The following is a 21,365-nucleotide window of genomic DNA, read 5'->3' as shown; positions in this document are numbered from 1 at the left end:
CAAAGAGGAATAATAGCTTTAAGTGCGAATTTAACTTCAAATGACAGAGATATTTTTTATTAGAGCAAATTTTTACAAGCAATAGCTGTTACCACACCACTGTTGCCTAGCTAAACAGCTTAGGCACCCATGGCTAAGTTGTGAAATGATGAGATTAATGCAGCTGCTAGAGACGAAGATGTCACTCTGACGTGCATTTGGTTTGGGCTCTAAAGTTTGATTTGGTTTGGTTTATGAGGATTTAACGTCCCAAAGCTGCTCGGGTGATGAGGCAGACCGTAGTGAAGAGCTCCAAAAATTCCGACCAACTTGGGTTCCTTAGCTAGCACTGACATCGCACAGTACACGGGCCTCTAGAATTTTGCCTCCATCGAAATTCGACCGCCACGGCCGGGATCGAACCCGCCTTTGAAATCTAAAGGCCACCATAATGATGTGGTACGTGTCACACTCTGCACAATTGCTTTTATGGTATCTGACTATACGTACGTTGAAACAGTCTCCATTCACTTGCAACGAATGAGCGTGACAGGCATTTATGGCGGTTTGGATGTACTCGCAGGGAGTGCAACTGCACTGAATGTACAACTGACCATTGCAGGCTTGACACACGATCCGTTCTGTCCAAAGACAATAGCAGACGTAACAATTTCTTTTTTTCAGAGTAGGAAAAACGCGACGCTTAAAAAAAAAGGCAAACACACGTTGAAATAATTCTGCCCTTCTAATAATAAGGTATTTTTTTGGATCGGAATAGGAATTTATGGCAGGTATGCGAAATCCAAGGACGAGCCAGAAGGCGGCAATTACATGTCACCGCCAAGCTCGGATAAAAGTTGCCAGTAATGCACGCTGTTCGAATTCAGAGGGAAGACTTCAGCGTGAGAAATAAAGGAGCAAACTCGTACGAACTTGCTACTTTCGTCTCCAGGAGCCAGCGATAACGGGAGCCTGTCGGAGCTTCTCAGACCGACCGGGCTGCGGGCGGTGTTACGTACCGCACTTTCTTACATGTAGTCCGCACCCGGTGTGTATTCCACAGTGCTTTATTCGGTCTAAAAAAGGATGTCTTTTTCATGCAAGGTAGTGCGCATCCAATATACAGACCGTAAAGTCCAGAACTATGACATATTGGCATGCATAGCTTGCTGACTGCATATCGAAAAGTACGATATATGCGAGGTGAAAATGTGCATCTCTGGGACCTCCATCTTTGCCGGAAGAGATTGACGTGGAAGCCTGGTAGCTGGCAGCTCCTAGAGCTACGCGGGTGCGGTACATATAAAGACAATCTAGCGACTTTTTTTTCATCATGAGGCCATTAAGCTGTCAATATTGTGATGCCCCTTTCATAACTACGGCTCTCTTTTCCCAATATGCCCAGCAGGGGCTGTAGCGACGCTTCTCACTTTGTTCATCTTTTCGTTCGATCCTCTTTGTGGATTTGGGCGATACTTTTGTTGTTTTTTTTCGCAAGGCGGCTCGGCGAATGAATGGCCTGATAATTATTCTCCGCATATCAGCCAAACAGGTTATTAGAAACAGTCACAGCAGGATTTACTATGTTGCATACAAAATCAGCACCACACGCACAAACCTACTATAATTAAGTAATGCTCCCAAGTTACCGTCCATAAATACCATATTTACTCGCGTAATGAACGCACTTACATAATGCAAGCACCCCCTGATTTGGCTCTAAAAAGCGCAATTTTTTCCCCTTGCGTAAAGAATGCATCCCCTTCTTCCGACCTATAGTCTGCTGTTGTTGCTGCTGCTGATGATAACGAATGAAAGCAGGCGCACTCTTTTGAGCGCCGAAACAACTAAACAAAATGGAAACCTCTATTTATGGAATGTCAAGACTACTATGCCTCACTCTACGAAAGGAACCCCGATAAGAATGTTCCACGAGGAATCTGAGAGTCGACAGCAACCACGCCTGGTCGCTTACGGTTTCTTTGTGCGATCTACCATATTAATGATTGGAGAAACTTCTTGACGTTGGGCTTCGCTCTGTTTACGGTGAGGCTTGCTAGAGTGGGTGAACTCCAGTTGCGCTTTCTTTGACATGGATTGCTATGTGAGAGAAACATGTGAGTTTGAGATGAATGCTTTTGAATATGCCTTCGAGCACGACAACTGCGTTGAAGAGTTTATTTTCTTTAGAAGGTGAGTCATACTGCATGTAGTATTTAATTAAAGAGCCTATATTTATAGTTTTCAACCCTTGAAATTTTTTTCTGAATATTTTGTCCTACGTAATGAAAGCACTCCCCAAAATTTTCAAAGAAATTTCGAGAAAAAGTGCGTTCATTAGGAGAGTAGATACGGTTATACGAGCGAGCATCTAGTACGCGTCGTAGGATGTCGGTTTTGGTACTACCAGCACTAATAAAACACACTAACTGCGGTTTCCTACGAAGCAAACGTCCTAAAGAGATACTCGGAACATGGCAAACGAAAGTTGTTCACATTTTGAAAAAAAAAAAAGAAAAGTGGTGCAGTGTATGGCGGCCTTTGCTGCCTTTGGTGTATGATGGCCATAGTTGCTTTCATGCCATAAAACACAACGCGCCACAACGAAGGAATACCAGAAGACCGGAAACACTTGCGGTGAACGTTAAACGGCGAATCCATTTCGAGAACACGTAGGCCTGAAACCTTACTATTGCCAAATAACCGTTAGTCACTGGTTATGAAGCTCGGCTGCTGACCTGAAAGACGCGGGTTCGATCCCGGCCGCAGGGGGTTCAATTTCGATGCAGGCGAAATTCTATAGGCCCGTGTACTGCGCGATGTCAGTGAACGTTAAAGAACCCCAGGTGGTCGAAATTTCCGGAGCCCTTCACTACGTTGTCCCTCATAGCCTGAGTCGCTTTGGAACGTTAAACACCAATAAACCATAAATCTGCAAACTCCGCGGACGGCCAGCGCAACGCTGCTAACGTTCAACCATCCCGTATGCTTGCGAGCTTGAATTATACCAGGACTTGTAACTGTTTCACCCTCCTTCTCTCCAAAGAATGCAACACCACCAGTGCCGTAGCCTGCCAGGTCCTAGTCACAAACACCCAGCCACGGCCAGCTGCCGCCGAAAGTAACGTTGGGGGCGTTATTACTTTTTCCTTTTGCCGGTCGCCAAAGCCACGTATGAACAGTGTCGGACACCGATGTGAGTTGCGACCTTGGACTAGCGGCCGGCAGGCAACGCGCTGTAACAGCATCGGCAGCAACGTGCACGGTACACGAAGGCCTGTGCGCTGCTGTTGCAGTCACATCTTCCGTGCGGTTTCCTACATTTATCCCTGTACGGAGGTTTTTCCTTATTCTTTTCTCCCTTTTCCCTCTTTCTTCCCTCTTATCCCGCTACACTCGCTTCTGCCCCGTTCCGTCGCCCCGTCTCCAAAGCTCAGTGGCAGCCGATAAGCCTCGGGCCACGAAGCGGGTGGTAAGTTATCTCCGGTCGAGGCGACGTTCCGTCGTCTGGAAATCGCCGCACGTAGGGCCCCCTCCGTTCTCCGTGCGTCTCACCCTTTCTCCCACTGCTCCCAGGCGATGCCTCTCCTCACGCACGAAAACACCGCAGAGAAGCATGCTTGTCAGAGCCGAAGGAGGGAGCGTATGATGAGGGCAGGAAGAAGGGAGGAGGAACGTGAGAGAAAGACAGCGTTATGTCCTGCGGAGGGTTCCCACATTGTGTTCCTCCGTAATCACCGTGGGCGCGACGCAGTTACGCGCGGCGTAAACAAGTCAAAGAGCGAGCTGGGAATGAAACTGCCGCTGCAATCGCTGGCGGCGAGAATAAAGCAACGCTGGGAAGTGGAGCTGCACAGTCTGTCGCTTTCCGAATTCGTGGTGACGAAGACGCAGGGTCTCAGCATCACCTTTCGCTCTTTTATTTTACATCTGATGCCTACAGCGCTTTTTTTATAGTTTCCGCAGCTTTACATTAATTGCATCAGTCAAATGATGTTTCGTTGCGAATGCAGGCGACAAATGTCCCCCACCTTAATTTATGAAACCTGTTCGAAACATGAGGAAAACCCGTTGCTCCGTAGACAAAGTGTTCCCTACTGAAAGTAGCTCAGCGTTTGATTTCTGATAATAAAACACTGATTGCGCCTCCTATTTACTGCTCTGCCGCCAACACGAAAGCAGAACTCAATGGGCATGCATACCCCTTCGATATAGCTGAACTATCCTCCAGGCATCATTACGAAACTCTGTGCGCACAAGCTGAATAAAAAAGAGAAAACAAAATGAGAAGTTTCGAGTTGCCATAATAAGCATGTGCTCGTGTCGTTTCTGTAAATATGTATTTTGGTAAATTCAAATAATTACCAGCAACAACCTATTTATATGGGGCCTTGACAGTGGTCCTCTGGCTTATAAGAATAACCTGGCTTCTCAGCAATGGTCTGTTTCACTGATTAAAAGGCAGCCCTCCAAGCCTCACAATCTGCTCTTCGTCATGGGTTCCATGAACAAATGGTCGCGGAAATCCGAGAGCTCCACCACACCGCCATCAATAAAGGGCACGATATTGTTTACCAATGGCTGCCAGGACGCAGCGGCATCGCAGGCAACCACCGCGCGGTCGAGGCCGCGCGAACTGCTCACCATGAGGGCGATTGTGCGTCCCTCCCCATCTCGAGAGCCGACGCAGCGGGTAGGCTTAGACCACTGGCGCGGGACATCACGCTTGCCGCGTGGAATTCAGGCCAATTCTCGCATTCGCGTTTAAAAACCTTGGACCCAGAGCTGAACCTCCGGCTTCCATCCGGCCTACCACGATGTGAAGCAAATTTGCTTTGTCGCCTGTGGCTTGGTGTAGCTTTCACCAAGTACTACTCCTTCTTAATCGGTATGGCTGACAGCCCTGCATCTGCCATCTGCGGGCGTGACGAGACTATAGACCACATTCTTTGTGAACGCCCTGCCTACAGCGCCGAAAGGTGGTCTCTCTGCCGTGTACTGGAGTGTCGAGATCCACGCCCACTGACGTAAATGAAGATTTTCGACCACTGGCCGCGGCGATCGTCGGCGGTGAAGGCCTCCAAGGCACTGCTGCGCTTCTTGCGAACTTATGGCCTGCACGATGGGCTATGACTCTACCAAACGCTGTGACTTTGCATGGTGACTTCAATTTCCCCTTACGCTCTTTTCTACTTCATCTTTTTATCCCCTCACCCCTTTCGCCCCGTGCAGGGTAGCAACCCAGTTATTCTTCCGGTTAACCTTCCTGCCTTTCCTCCTCCTCCCCTCCTCTTCCTCCTCCTCGTCCTCAAAATATGTAACAGCGATTTCCTTTTTTTTCTAAATTGACTATTCCGTCACTTTTATCCAGTGAATTCTCATTTATCTTACTGATATTTGCTTCCTAAAAATTTATTATACCCCGGTTTATTTAAGACCCAAAGCATTTTGTAGCTGCATTTGGCGCTGGACACTCAAAAACCTTGCAGAGCAAAATAAAACGATTTGTCGTTTCTCTTTTGCACGTAAAGATAGAGCAAATATGGTATGTAGCGTCACATTTTACTTTAAACGCGAATAATAAAGGCGCACGTTAACGACATGCTATTCAAAGTGGACCTCTGGCTGGTAAACTGAACTTTGCTCTGGTCAGAAGCTTCAAACACCTGACTGCAGTTTAGATGGTGGAACGTTTAGCTCATGAAGCGCATCCATACAATCCTGCACCTTACTCTCGTCTTTGTGATTTGCTATTGTCGAATTAAAAAAAAACAGTGTTGAAGGTTCCACTCTTTCGCACAGATGCGTTGAACGTTCTTTTTTGATGCCGAAAATAGAAACGGAGTTCTATACTTTCATCTCACATAAAAAAAAAGCGACAAGACCGAGAAGTGCACAATTTTTCTGCGAAGCTTTTTAAGTTTCCAGTGGTACGATCACTACATTCCTAACCACTGCATTCCTTCAAAGTGACTTTCAAAGGTCGAAATGCGATATTGGTGCAAGCTGAATGCTCTGACTGCACGAAGTTTCACTGCTTTTATACGAAGGCCTGTCATCTATATGATAGTAATTAACACGTTTGCAGTAATCCCGAAAGTAGACACAGAGGAAACCGTGGTACCAAGTAAAAAACTGCAAGCATCAAACTAGCATAGCAATATTTTATTGTTTTGTTTAATATTCTCCCTTTTTGCTTGTAGACGATTGTGTGCTTGTATACGATTGTGAGCACGCAATGCGGCTATGTTTTGCAGATTTATTCTTTCCACTATCTTTCAGGCGCAACACGCATGGTTTTCTCATGCAACAACGCTCAGCCTGTTGGCAACCAAGCTGCTTATTCTTTGTTGCTCCAAGGGGCGACAAAAGAAAAGTAGTCCGCACAAAAAAGGAACGCGCAGAACCCATCTCACTATCGGAAGTTGTGGGAACGGTGTCGCGAACACAATGAAAGCTGCTGTAAGGCCACTGTGCGCGCCCCGTGCATGAAGCAGTAACTGTGCTACGTAGGGGATAATGTCGTCTAAGCGAAGGCGTTGACACTTTCGAGCCACCGGGGACAGCCTGAGCCTCCTGGGTCGAAAAACGGATCGACATTTTCATGGAAGAAGACATGCCTTGGTAAAAAATTGCAGAAATAAACGGTTTGACGTTACCGCCGAGAAAAGGCGTTCGAAACTGTGTTACAGACCCTGTATGCGCCACGGGGATTTTAATTGGCTTTTTGGGAAGGAAATGGCGTAGTATCTGTCTCGCATCTCGGCGGACACCTGAACCGCGCCGTAAAGGAAGGGATAAAGGAGGGAGTTGAAGATAAATGGAAGAAAGAGGTGCCGTAGTGGAGGGCTCCAGAATAATTTCGACCACCTGGGGATCTTTAACGTGCACTGACATCGCACAGCACGCGGGCGCCTTAGCGTTTCGCCTCCATCGAAACGCTGCCGCCGCGGTCGGGTTCGAACCCGAGTACTCCGGATCAATAGCTGAATGCGCTAACCACTGAGCTACCACGGCGGGATTGCGACACGGAGCCCTTAACGCTATCCTGTTAGAGAAAACACTATCGCGTTTGAAAAAGAACTTGTCCTCCTCCTGTAAAGTGTTGGTAGCAGTGGATGAGAATCCAGAAACCAAGGTGTGCCACCACTAAACTGTCCTAATTTTACAGTTATAGTTTTGTCAGCTGTGGTTCGATAAAGGTCTATGTTTTAAAAATTGGCCTTTGCTTCAACTGCAATGACGCGATGGGACTTGGGCTTTTGTTCAATTACAGCGCACTGTCATCCCTTCTGGGTGCAGCTACTGCCTGTATTTTTATTCCAAAGCCTGCAAGAAGAAACTTTTCGCGCAAGGTATGCATTTAATATGAACGCTTGATATTGGTTACAAAGATTGCGAAGGGAAACCTTGCTACGGTAAGCCATACTGTTCAAAGCGGACACAGAAGCGTGTTGTTGTGTTCAGCTTATGCAGTGTGCAAACAAACAATGCTGATGCCTTGTTCCTGGGATAGGGCGATGAGGATTCCAGAGAGCGAAATTCTGACAAATTATTGGTATATTTTGTTCTTTCTATCCGTTCTTTTGCCCTGTACGATCACAGGAGTTGTATCAGCAAGTAATGTCACTTACCGGCACAAGAATTATGAAATTTGGCTCTCCTGTTGCGGATAGGAAAAGGAAAAAAATTATCGAAGTATTGTGTCCGAATGCGGCACCAGATGAAGCAGGAAATGGACAGGATCGACTAAGCAGGAGGTCGTTGATGCCAGTGTGTGCACAGTGAGCACAATATCACAATTGTTTTACGCGCATTCATAAGTTATTGTAGGAAGGTTCCTTTATCTAGCTAACTCCAAATAACACCAACGATCGTATTGTAGCTACTTGTCTATTTGTAAGAAAGTTTATTTACTTATTTTGTGTTTTCGCAATTGTTTTGTCCGGAGGGCAAGAGCGAAAATTTTTTTGAAACGTCCTTACGCTGAATATTGGCGTCTCTAGTTTGACCTCTCGCCTTAATTTTTGTAACTCTGGACTTATAACGCTTCATTAGGCTCTCGTTATAAATTCTCATTTGAACAGCAGGGGTCTATATTCTAGCCATTTAGACATACTTACTTGAGTTAGTGACTTGTAATTTATTACGGCATGAAATCTTTACGGCATTTTATCAAAAACTATTGTCAGGATAGAAAATATCTGTTCAATAATCATTAATGAGAAAAACAACGGATTGATACTTTAGTATTTGTTTATGCGGCACTATCTTAAGGAGTATACGGAACCGCTTTGTCATACGATGTAACAGAGTGCAACAAGTAAACGATTTTAGTATATCGAAAGTCATTATTATCCACATCAACTGCAAAGTTCGCGGGAAGCAGCATGAACCTTTTTATCTTAAGTAAACAGCATGTGGCTTTGCTTTATGGTCAGGCTATTTATATATTTTTTTAACCCACCGATCACCTTCACGCTAGCATATGACAAAAACCCCCAGTGCACAAAAGTGTTCAAGGTGATCTGCTGTGCCCTGATTCGTACCTTGGACTAATCACTTTCCTCAATGCCCGCAAAATGATTTGATACTTTCGTTTCTAGGCATGAAGGAAAACTATAGCATCAGGAGAATGATACGTCTTTTCACACTAGAGCGTAACCGTGACAACCACCCGCAAAACGTAGCATGGTGCCATTTGTGCTCCTTAATATCCCTGCACTGCGGAGCTTCCGGTATTGGCGATAGACGCATTCCACAAGGCGCGAGCAAGCGCACACTAGCAGTAGGGAAGGCAACACAGCACGCTGGAGTCTGCTCTCCCAGGGCGGAAACATTCTGCTACGCTAAGCAGCTTCGCATCCGCGCTGAGAGAGTCTTCTGGCGGATATACGCCAGCATCTTGCTTCGCATCACCGGGCCCCGTCCACGCACACTCCATAGGTGATGCTCCCATACAGCTCCTTGGAGGAGGCGCATCCATCACGAAACCCGCGAGGGCCAGATCGCGAGATGCGTCATGCGATCGTGCATACGAGCGTACGGCGCACGTGCGGTGGCAGACGAGCCTCCAGAGCGAGAGGCACCCGGAGGGACAACAACGAGCACGGCGCGGATCTAATCGGGGTCTCAGCATTGGATCTGTGGCGCCGGCAGTGGCGCCGACCAGGGTATATGGCCTCACGCCACCGCGTCCGGTTGCCCACTGCCGACTGGACCACCACGTGCAGCCGCATCGGATGGCCACGCAGGATATGGTCGGCGCGGGGAAGGAGGAGGAGGCCGACACGGAGGGCACCGGCAGAGGCGGTTCGGCGCGTGAATATTTAACGCGGCAAGCTCGCCGCGATGTTACGGTGCGTGGTCCGTCCCAGCCGAGTGCTTTTATTCATGAGCGGCCATCGGCCGGCCACGCTATTTTTCATTGGCCGGCACGCACCTTGGCGGCCGGTTCCCTCCCTCTCCCCGGGTCCTCGGCCGCGTCTTGGAGGGAAACGGGAGACTAGCGGGGAAACAAAGAAGTAACGACGGGGCGCATCCCAAAGTGTCTGCGTTTCGCTTACGCCGATGAGAAGAGGGGAATGGGTCCAGGTCTGGCACGGAGCAGACTCACGAGTCGGTGGCCCCTTCGAACGCCGACCCTCGGTGCTCTTCAAGCGGTGCCGCGCCAAGCTTCGCAATTTGTCTAACTGATCCCAAGAACATTTACTCTCTCTCCTTTTTCCTGCTTTTCTTGAAATCACCGCGTGATTTCGGGTGGTATCATTTGCGTATTAAAAAGTTTTCTTGTGGCGTCTCTTCAAGTCCAACATAAAATAAAGTAAAACGATCTGTTGCTACTCATACAAAATTTGCACTGAAAAAAATGTGTTATTCGAACGGATTTGAATTATCTTGCGACCTTTTTGTTTTCATACTGACCCACAAAGTAGTTAGACCATATGATTTTTTTTTCGGCCACATGAAAATACATGCACATTCAAATTGGTTTGCTTTGTGCATTCTGAGGTGTTAGCGTTCATAAGCGACTCAAGCTACGAAGGACGCCGTAGTGGAGGGCCCCGCATTAATGTAGACCTCCTGAAGCACATTAACTTGCCCTGGCATCGAACTGCACACGTATGTTTTTGTATTTCGCCTCAGTGGAAATTCTATCGAATCCGCGACCTTATGATCAGCAGCCGAACGCCAGTGCCACTGAGACCCCATGGCCGGTACATCAACATTTGAGAGATGTGAATGACTCAAAGATTATATTCAGCGGTAGTTTTAGGGTTCACGACAGAATGGGAGGTCCCGAATGTAGCGAAAGGAACTACTTGGTCACGCCTGCTTGTAGTTACGCGTGAAGTGTTTTAGTAGCGAAACAATGTGCATTAACAGAACCCACATTCTAGAGTGGAGAAAAAAGCGTGAATAGTCGCGAAACGCACATTTGCGTGCGCCATGACGCATTATTCGGTGGAGTTGGCTTTCTTCCTTTCAAGCAAGCATTTATGCTTCGGAAATGTACAGCCGCCGTATATCACGTCAGCAGCCGCCCCCCCCCCCCCCCCCCCGCGCCCCAACCCGGCAACGCGCACAGTGGAGAAGCTTGAACGCCTTCGCGGTTTTATTCGGTGATTACATCAACCGCTAGGACAAAAAGAATTAATTTTGTTTTATCTGGAATTTGGCGCACTGGGGAGAACTCTCTGCACTTACTGTTCTCTGTAAAAAATCGATTCTCTCACTCTGTCTATGATTACGTTAACGTCCGTCCGGCAGCAAAATGCGAATTAATTGCTGAGAAAATTGGATTTAAAATTCTCTCCCCCCCCCCCCCCCCCCCCGCAGTTCAGTGAAACTCGTGACGTCCTCACTGAAAGAGACGGGTTGCCGCAACTTGGAGGTTAAAGGTGGTGAATACCATGAGAGGGAAATAACTAGAAGGATAAGAATGGGGTGGAGCGCATATGGCAGGTTCCCTCAGATCACGAATATCAGGTTACCAATATCCCTCAAGAGAAAAGTATACAAGAGCTGTAACTTACCGGTACTCACCTACAGGGCAGAAACACGAAGGATAACAAAAAGGGTTCAACTTAAGTTAAGGACAACGCAGCAAGCCATGAAAAGAAAATGATAGGTGTAACGTTACGAGACCGGAAGTGGGCAGAGTGGGTGAGGGAACAAACGCGGGTTAATGACATCCTAGTCGAAATCAAAACGAAGAAATGGGCTTGGGCAGGGCATGTAATGCGAAGGCAAGATAACCGCTGGTCCTTAAGGGTAACAGAGTGGATTGCAACAGAAGGCAAGCGTAGCAGGGGGCGGCAGAAGGTTAAGTGGGCGAATGAGCATAAGAAATTTGCCGGTATAGGGTGGCCGCAGCTGGCAAAGGACAGGGTTAATTGGAGAGACATGGGAGAGGCCTTTGCCCTGCAGTGGGCGTAGCAAGGCTCATGAAGATGGTGATGACGACGATGATGTTGTTCTTGTTGATGATGATGATAGCATAGCCCCTGCGATCCACGTATGAAATTCGATGTCGAAGCACGGGCAGCTTACTTGCGAAATCGGCCGGTGGTTCTGACATTTGTATTTAGTTTTTCGGTCTTTTCCGAGCTTATAAAAGGTCCGGTTTTTTCATGAGTGCTCTCTTTGGTATTCGAACTCTGTGCTTTATCGACACACGGCAACTTCCATTTGCGCTTGGTGTCCCATTAAGTTCGTCAAATTATCAAACGTATTCAGTTGCGCTAATCCCAAAAAGACAATGCGTGTACAGCAGTGAACTTAAGTGCGGTTTCAACAGCAGTGGCGACAACGTCAGCGATGGCGCCTGTGAGGAAATTGAAACGGTCGTTGAGTGAGCGTCACTCAAGAGTTGTATGTGAGGCTTAGGTGGCTCGAGGTCTTGGATAACCCAGATTTGCTCATTTGTGTTTGACTGACAAAGACGTTCTGTTAAACGAACAGACACCAGCATTTAGTCTGTGTACTACATACTGAAATAACTGGTTTGCAACAAATACAAAAATTTGCCGCCATCTGGCAGTGGCAATCCTGGATGTTCCAGTCACTCTTATTTTGTTCTTGCTTATATTGCTTCTTCCTTCTGAGCGCATCTTTCAAATAAAGTCACTTTTCTTTTCTCTTTCTTTAATTAAGCGCTTCAGATGTTATGCGCTCATAATTATAGGCGCATCACTGCTAGTGTTCCGCTTGAGGTGCAAATCACTGAAAGGCGCGTAGGCGACCTAGCCACTGATGAGTACGAGCGCCTATTTGTGCTTGCATGCATTGGTTCTACACTGGCACTTTGAATGACGACGCTTAAGTCCTTCCTCCTGTCCAACAGTGAGTAATCGGGATAGTCTTCGGGAGCAAACTTCTCGAACGCAGTGAAGAAATTGAAAAAGGAAAGCAGCAGAGACAAATGTAAGCGACTCACGCGCAGAAAAAATATTGTTCACAACTCCGACTTCCATCAAGCAAACTAACGAGCGTTCACGTCAAGATTAGCGCGGCTGCTATATCTGCACCGAGCTCCAGAGCAACGTGCCATCCGTGTACACAGGCCACCTCCATCACCCTCAGAAAAGGAGATAAAAAAGTGAAGAAGATGACGACAAAAGTGGGAGCAACAAAAACCGTGAAGCGGTAAATCGGAGAAAACGCTCGTAAAACGGCGGCGCTTAACCAGAAACCCCGCGCCCGAGAAGCGGTGCACGGGAAGGGAATCATGCTCCCAGCGTCATCGGCATGAGGCTCACGGATCAGCGTTTGAGGTCCGGTACTGCCCACTCTCAGAGGATCGCGCACCCACACAAACGCACATGCCCAACCCCGAAGTAAAAAAAAAGTAACGCAACTGAAACAACCGCGAATGCAGAAGAGAGAAGCGCGCGCGCAGAGCAGAGCCGAAGAAGAGCCTCGGCGCGGCGAGTCTGGCCGTGCCGCGGTGGCGGCGGAGCACCTGTAACGCGCGCAGTGTGTGCGTATGTGCGTGCGTGGCTGCGTGTGTGGGCTCGTTGCTTCTAATCGAAGCGTAATCAGAGAAGGGGGCCGGCAGCCCGACCCACTGGCGGCCTCACGTACGCCGCGTAATGGCTTTCGGCTGCCGAACCCGAAGACTCACCACCGCCGCGCCAGAGCAGCCAGGGCCGGTGGCAGCGGCCTGAGCAGACCGCACTCGCCGGCGGAAGGCACTGCGCGCGTGTGCTCTGTGTGCCAGTCGTTCGGCAACAGAAACAGAGGTGGCGGCTACGCCATCTAGGACGGCCAACGCAGCGAGGAAAAGGAGAAAAAGAAAGGAAAGTGAAGGAAATAGAGGTATTTTTGCCGCCGACACCGGGCCCGCGTGTCCGCTCTCTCTCTCCTTTCAACGCCGCGGGCCGGACCGATCAGCGCGATTTCCTTGGGGCACACCTCGTGGCGCGTCGATGATTAGCGGCTCTTGGGATCCGCGCGGCAGCGCTGATTGCACGTTAGAGAGAGCGCCCGCCGCCGCTGGGGCCACGGTGCGGCCATGCAGCCGTGACCGCGGATCGGACTCATTGTCCTCCCACTCTTACCGCCCCCCTTCCCCCCGGTTTCCCTACCCCTTTTCCTCCCGTTTTCCCCTCTCCTCCCTCGTAGCTGTGCCTTGCCCGGACTTATCGAAACTCACAGGCAGCAGAAGCAGCAGCGGCGGCGCGCGCAGCGTGCTGTGTGTGTGCGATGCCTCATGGGACACTGTTGCTGGCAGCTCGCTGTCGATTCTCCCTCGTTTGCCAGCATTAACGGGGCTCAGAAGAGCTGGTAGCTACACTTGACGGTGCTTTGGCGCTGCCTTTCATATTTAATATTTTTTTGTTTACTCGACGCTGGATTTGATGGAAGAGGTGATGTGTACTCTCCGCAGTGTGCACGCAGTTATTAACGTCGGCGGAAAACTGTCCGCGAGGAAAAATGTTACCTTGTCCCTGCTGCGATATATGCTCGTTGTACACGTTATACGGTCATTATACCGGCCGCGGTACGTGGAGTCCATGTGGGTGAGTCTCACGGGCTTTAAAATATAAATTATTGTCTCAGAACGTTGCGACACATGACCTGGGAGGCTGCAAGAAAGGCGGATTTATTTGTTTCCCTGAGCCTTTCTGGTCATTGTAGGTAATCGAAAAAGTACTCGAAAGTGGGTTTATCATCTCTAGGTGTAGTTCCCACGACTAATGGCTAGCAAAAGTGGTGCCTTGTTTCGGGCCAGGCTAGGCAAGTGGCGGTGCTTTAACTTCGTTTAAAGGTTGGTTTTCTTTGTTTTGGAGCCTCTCTCTCTCTACACGAGATAGCGAAGGCTTGCTGGGAGATGCGAGGGTGCCGTCAGTTAGATTTTGTATATCAAAAAACGACAAATTTCGCTTTGCAAATGATGCTGCAACAAAAAAAGCAGTCATACATCTTGGCGTGTATCTATGCACGATTGTCCTGATTCTGCACACCATACGCACCAACTGCCCCGGTTAGCTGTCTCTAACGTTGCGGTGTTATTATCTCTGCCTATCTCAGCCTGTACTACATGACTTCGTGCTAACTACCTCGCAGTGCTCCAAGCTCAGGAAAGGCCAAAGTGCTCCCTGTTATGGTTTGAAAAAAACGCAAGACTAAGGACACATAGCGCTCGCAAGCGCCGCTGAGTAGATTCGACTAACACCGTTCACCATTTGCGCGAGTTGCAGTGGTCGCGATCTTTATTGTTTACTTTGGTCGCAGGACTGGAGGAAATTTTAATGCAGATAGCTAGCAATGGGACAAAGCAAAGAAAGGGAGCGCTACTGAGCGGGAAAGCAGGGGTGACTACGTAACCGAGTAGAGGGCGAGATGCGCTGCGCATCTGTAAGCTTGATATCTGGTTCAGTTGTATTCGAATTATTGCGGTTGGATTGCATTTATTTCTTTATTCGTGTTTATTTATATTTAGTGTATGCACATATGATTTCAGGGGGGAGTGGCAACATTTACAGTATATGTAAACAATAATAAAAAGAATAACACGATATTCATACTGCACAGAGAAATGACTCATATAAAACACCAACTTAACATAAACTTATAGCAACAACAGGCAAAAGCTATAGTATTACGTTAGTTACAACTTTTTTTAAATGTATTGGGCCTTTTGTGCGTGTGCAGACTGAAGGTAGGTTATGCCAGTTATTGCTCGTCTGAATGAAGAACATGTGTAAACGTTTTGATATTTGGAAATGTGGTGGGCGACTTTATAATTATAAGCGATGTGAAAGCAGATAAACATGAATGGCCGGATCTAAGCAGCGGAAAGAGTTAGATTGCGACATATTTTGTGAAATAAACATAAACAAGAAATCTTTCTCCAGATTGGTAGTGATAAGTTTAAAGCAGTCTTCATTTGGATTACTCTAGCTGTCCCATGTTAAACGTCAAAAATGAAACGGAGTGAACGATTTTTCAAGACTTCAAGTTTATCGATTAGTGTTGTGTGATATGAGTCCAAGCTAGATTATGCATATTCCAGTTGTGAGTATACATAATTCATACATAAGAGTAGCTTTAAGGCTGATTGTGCGCGAGAGAAGTTTATTTTGAGATATCATAGTGGTAGATTTGGTTTTGGACGTTAAGTGTCAATGTCCGTACGAGAAATTCGCATAGCTTTGCATTTATTGGTGTTTAGCTGCATGTACTGTGTATTTGATATGTGATGGGTTTGATATGTGATTTTATATACCTGTTTGATGTGTGATTTAGGTCATCTTGAAGAAATTCAGGTTTTGAATCGTTGGATCTTTTACGAAAAATGACGCAATAAGGTTATCGAACGCGACCGTGCCTTCGCTATTTCCGAGATGACCCCATAGGTAATGGGGTTACAAAATTAAGCATTGAATAAATAAAAAAATCATATATTCTTTATCCAAAAGCAAAAAAGAAAAATGGCCGCATTCATCCTACAGTGGTGCAGCAATTGTTACATTCAAACAATAAGAGCAACCAAAGACAGGGGCGGATTGAGAAAACCACGACAAAAAGGCGACATGAATGTGAGCTTCTTAATCATGAGCTTGATTATACAGGTCATATCTAGTCTTGAAAACGTCCCATCTGAAATTGCGGTCACATTTACTAATCCTTTAGCGCATAAAGTAGGTGTATGATTGATCCTCCACGCTTGGGTACAATCTTTCCGCTGGGTAAGAGCCCGAACAATGTATGGTACCACCAAGTCGCGAAGACTGTACAAATGAGAAGATTGGTAACTCGGGCAGAAGACGTCTGAAGGCATCAACCTCAACATGTAACATTTTTATTTTTAGTAATTCATTTAGGTTACTCGAATCAAAAACATGTATTATTTGCATGCTCAAGAATACACGCTTGCATTGAACGAAAAGGAGGAAATGTATCATAGGTGACGTACGAAGTTACCGTTATGCAACACAGCCAGTTTCCACTGACAACTTTAGCGCCTTAAACGTTCCTGCATTCAGCAAGATAAAAGCTTTGAATAGCAGTTAAGCTAGCGCTTATGTCGCAAATTTGTAATCTTTTTTTTTCTTTTTGGCACAGAAAGCAGTACGTGATTTTTTTTTACACGGTGAGTAGAAGCTCATGGTTTATGTTTTATGGGGTTTAACGTCCAAAAGTGACTCAGGTTATGAGGAACGGCGTAGTGAAGGGCCGCGGAAATTTAGGCCAAATGGAGTTCTTTAACATGGACTGACATCGCAAAATACACGGGCCTCTAGAGTTTCGCCTTCATCGAAATTCGACCGCAGCGGCCGGAATCAACCAGCGTAATTCGGGTCAGCTGCCGAGTGCAATAACCACTCAGCTTTAGCCTTGAAGCAGATACGCAACATCCTGGGTCATTTAAGCAAGGCGTGAATTTAGGCGTATCATAATAGACGCGTCGCTACTCTTTGATCAGGGGCAGCAGCTGAGCTTAGCTTCATAACGCACTTGGTCTTTCCGCATTGTACGCCGCGGGAGCTTGAAGGAAACGATGCAACATTTGCAATTGTGATCAGATTCTTTTAATGCGTGCAAGTTGCAAAGAGTAATAACCTTCACACCGATGCCTGAGTTCTCATAGTGGACGTGAGAGTATGCGGGGATGTTGATATCTCGTGGTCAACATAACCTAAATTTCAGGATTTGTTCGACAGCTAGATAGCAGGAAGAAAATAAACTGAAGCTGAGGAAGTCATTGGTGTCTCACGTTGTGACTGTTAACCAGATTTCAGCAATGCTTGCTACCTTGACGCTTTTGGAGGGCTAGACAATGGCGAACTAATAAAACGCACTGGGTGTCGCTTTTAACTTATATGAGCAGCGTTTTTCCTACGACATGTTTTGATAAAAGCAGGAATGACGCTGATCAAACAGAGGTATACCATGATTTAGAAATTTTATGGCTTGGAATTTGCATCTTTTACTTTTCGCAGTAAAAATCGGCCTGCAATAAATTTTACCTTTCAGGCTGTGCCGTTTTATAAACTGATAGAGTTGAGCTATACTGCCTAAGTATAGAACACAGGTGTCTTCTTTCCAACGATCACATCACTTCACTATTTACAATGGTCTCATTCATTTCATCTGCGGCAACGTACTTTTTCCCTCAGTACAAAAGTGTCAGCTCTCTACTGTGAAGGGCGGATGGCGGCTCTTCACAACATCCACGATGAAGAGCACTGAAGACTTCTTTCGCAAGCAGAGCACGTACTTTTTATATGTTGCTTCACTCACGGATACGGGAAATATCTATTGGGTTGATATTTGTGTTGTAATGTCGCTGAGGCAAACATCCGCAGTGATTCGTGCGCGACGGCAGGTAGGTCCTTGTGTGGCGATGACAGAAGGGCAGCACATATCGAAAGCTGGTGGACTCCTGACATAAAGGACGCTCATAACCTTCATTTTAGCCCGACATTTTGCTGTTTTATCTATTAATAAACAAAAGTACAGATAGAGAGCGAAACGTAATGAACCATCCTCGTGATTTCACTGAGAGTCATGTGCATTTCGTTTTAAACGCCTCTCGTTCTGTCAAATGTATTAATCTAGAAGCTGTAGAGTTTAGTGAAACTTGCAGTCAGTTAACTGCAGCATGAAACGTAGGAAGAAAGCAGACAAAAAACTTCTTAATGGGTTTTGACACTAATATACGTATATTGCAGTGGTAACTTCACCCGCAGCTTGAAGATTCCATCGCGAGCTCTAGTTTATTTTCCGTGATACTAACAAGACGAGGAGCTCTTCCTTCATTGACCACGACAACGGAAGCCAAATAAAACAAAACACGTTGGGCAGGTTGAGCGAGGTTCGCAATAGTGAGGAAACGACTGCGTCTAGGTAAGTGATAAATCTTGGACATAAAAAAAGCGAAGTGCTATATGCGACTCTGCAGCCACTTACCTTGAGCAAAGACAATCAGAAGAGCTGCTACTGTGAGAAGCACCCCGGACACAGTTCGAAGTTTCATTTCAGGCTGCAGTGATGACACGGTCATGTGATCGGCAGTCTTTCTTCGATGAGGGGAACTTCTGAAGGCGAGCAAGGAGATATGAGGCGATCGGCACCGCCAGTAGATTCCGCAGCGGTGGTGTCGCGTTGGATGAAACGTCTGTCAGTTCATCTGAGAGGCCTGTGAGGTCGTCACGGCGCGCAACTTTCGCCGGTTGTTTTCAAGCCAAGATGGAAGTGGTGATAATTGTGTTTTCACAGATGCGAGACGTACCGGTATCACTGGGCACTATTTTTTTCAGCACTTTTTGTTCAGATGTCCTTTATAGCGTTCGAAATGCAAGAGACAGGAGGTAAACTGCGAAGCATTAAAACCTGATATGAGAGCAGTGTTGGGAGAAGCTATGAACGAGTGCTTGTCGGGTGAGAAACGTATCGCGTCGAGGTTGGCTACGCAAACAAAAGTTTACGGAGTCACAAGTTGAGCCTGAGAGCCTTTAGGCCATGTAATAGATAACCTGGACTTCAGACCTCGTAAACGTTTCCCTAAAAGATTTTCCAGGAGTCACATCAGGCAGAAACCCAAACCCTAGATACACGCGCAACAAAAAATGCCCGTTTCGGGAATAAGCTCAGCAAAAATGGTACCACCGCGCAGTCAACGTCCCGAACAGAGCCGGCGACAAGTTCTCCGGTCCCTTCCAGTTCATCTCACTGCGCGAAAAAGCGCTGAAAGAAGACGAAAAATCAAATCGTTACGAGCCGTCGTAAGGTAGCAACCGTGGAATCACAAGCCGGTACAGTGAAACCTCAAACGCAAAGCCGCGCGATTGCGCGCACACTCGCCTTGGCGGCCGGCGCAGCTTCGCTCCTTGACAGCGGGGAGTGCGCGACCAAACTACCGCGCGCGGCTCTCGCCGACTCAACTTCGTCGCCCGCCCATGCCACCGCCACCACCGCGTGGTCCGCTTTCTTTTTCGGCTCCGGCCCTCGCCGCGCATCGCTTCTCTCGCCCCTTCTCTTCCCCTCTCTGTTTTTCTTCCCTGCACGCGCACACGTTCCAAACTCTGCGTCCCCCTCCTCTACGCCGACACCAGGATACCCCCCTCGTAAAGGGAGAGGCGCATGCGCAGGTCGCGAGGCCACGCCCCGCCGCGCGCGCGCGCTCGTCTTTCGGGCAGTGTAGCGCGCAGGCAGCGGGCAACGGTGCGGCCCCGGCAGACGAGGCCGATATGGCAGGAGACGCGGCGGCGATGTTAAAAGCGCTAATGGTCCTTGTATGTATTGCCCGGCGCATTTATTAACTCTGACGGACGGCCGATGTGTGCGTTTTTAGCCCGTAACGACTTCGCCTAGCGCGCGGGGGAGAGCTCGGGCTCGCTGCGGCGCTCGCTTACACGGCGCCCCGCCAACGAGAAATGGCAGGACACGTTCGCCGCACGCGTGTGCGTGTGTGTGTGTGCGCGCGTGAGCACGCGAAGTGCTGCGCACGTAGCTTTCGCTACTGCGGGGAGAAAGAACGGGAACATCACCTGCCATGTGCACAGGTGTTGTGAGAGTACACGCATTTTTTCGGACACCGAGGGGAGACACGTCTGTGGTTCTGCATGCGTACCTTCGCAAGGTACGCCGCGATAACAGCTTCTATAAGATACTATGATAAGAAGTATTGGACGATTGGGTAGTGAAGAGAGGCCCGCTGGTTGTGATGTAATGAATTTACGCGCATGTCACCTTTAGAAGGACTGGAAGAGAGGGAGAACATCTGTAAAGAATATGCATTTTATTATTCTTCTGTACATTGGAATGAAACGAACTAAACTACACTAGAAGGTATCTACTATGCAAGAAAATAGTAGAGTATGTACCAAGATCGTAGTTTCTTTTTCAGATGTCTTGATTCATTTTAAATTTGCTTTCCTCTAACTAGGAGTTCAGTTTTTCTGACTTAAAGTAGCCTCATGGTTCTCTGCTGCGAATATAACTCTAAGTGCGCTTGACTTTCTCTCTTATGTTTCAAGCTAAAAAAAAATCTAGGAGTTGGTATGCGCAGATGTCGAGCTCCTAAATACTATATAACCCCTTCGCGGCATTTTTTTTTTACTTCAATGATATAAGCCACTAAAACTTAATTTTCCATGAACTGATCTCTGTGTGGCGATGAATTGTGTTGTATCGTAAAATAGTGGTCCCATTTAAGCCCACTAGTTTAAATCGGTACGAGATACGTTCAAGGTAATCTTCCAATCGAGCGGTAATGTGGAACATCCGTTGGCGAAGTGAACTTTTGCAATATTTCTGGAAAGTTTGTAGCGCACGCCCCACTCTCGTAGCTCCTAACAATTGATGCAGTACCAGTGACTCGATAAAATGGTACTTTTTCTTTTATATATAATTTACCCGCTTTACCAAGATATCCGGCAACCTAAAGTATATTTTCTCAAGCTGTTCCTTCCTGGCAAGTCTGCCAAACCAGATGAACAAGCTCTCGTGCAAACAACGACAGAAACGAAATTCACCCTCTTGCTCAACCACTCCTCAAGTTCTTTCTTCCGATATTCCGTGCAGGTGCTTTAGCTTGTTACACAGTACTTCTGGCCCCTTCACTTCTCAGCCTCCTCCTCTTTATTCTAAAAAGACAGATTTTAGAAACGTAGTGAAGCTACTCAAGCTTGCTTCATCACGGGCCAACTAGGGACTGATTTGCTGAAGAACAAATGTCGACTACTATATCGGCGCACTGCAAGAACACCCCGTATGTAAAGAACGTACCATCCCCACCCACTCCGTGCGAGGGTCGTTTTGAGAAGCGAGCTTTGCCTCATAAAGATGCTTATAGCAGTGAAGCACGCTTTACGTGACAACGCAATATGGGAGAGGTCTGCGGTTCACTGATGGCAACTCGGCCGTTTCTGTGT

General features: G+C 47.3%; 1 pseudogene across 1 annotated transcript in view; it reads right to left on the bottom strand.

The window, feature by feature from the left end:
- Window positions 1–18,627, bottom strand: part of LOC144125814 (uncharacterized) — a 173,134-nt pseudogene extending 154,507 nt beyond the window's left edge. The window contains exon 1 of the transcript XR_013313419.1: window positions 18,400–18,627. The product of XR_013313419.1 is annotated as an uncharacterized LOC144125814 (transcript). The remainder of the gene's footprint in view (window positions 1–18,399) is intronic.
- Between the last annotated feature and the right edge of the window lie 2,738 nt (window positions 18,628–21,365).

Source organism: Amblyomma americanum, chromosome 3 (genome assembly GCF_052857255.1).
Source record: "Amblyomma americanum isolate KBUSLIRL-KWMA chromosome 3, ASM5285725v1, whole genome shotgun sequence".
Lineage (NCBI taxonomy): Eukaryota > Metazoa > Arthropoda > Arachnida > Ixodida > Ixodidae > Amblyomma > Amblyomma americanum.
Note: the sequence above shows the minus strand (reverse complement) of the source record. Positions and strands in the feature narration are given on the sequence as shown.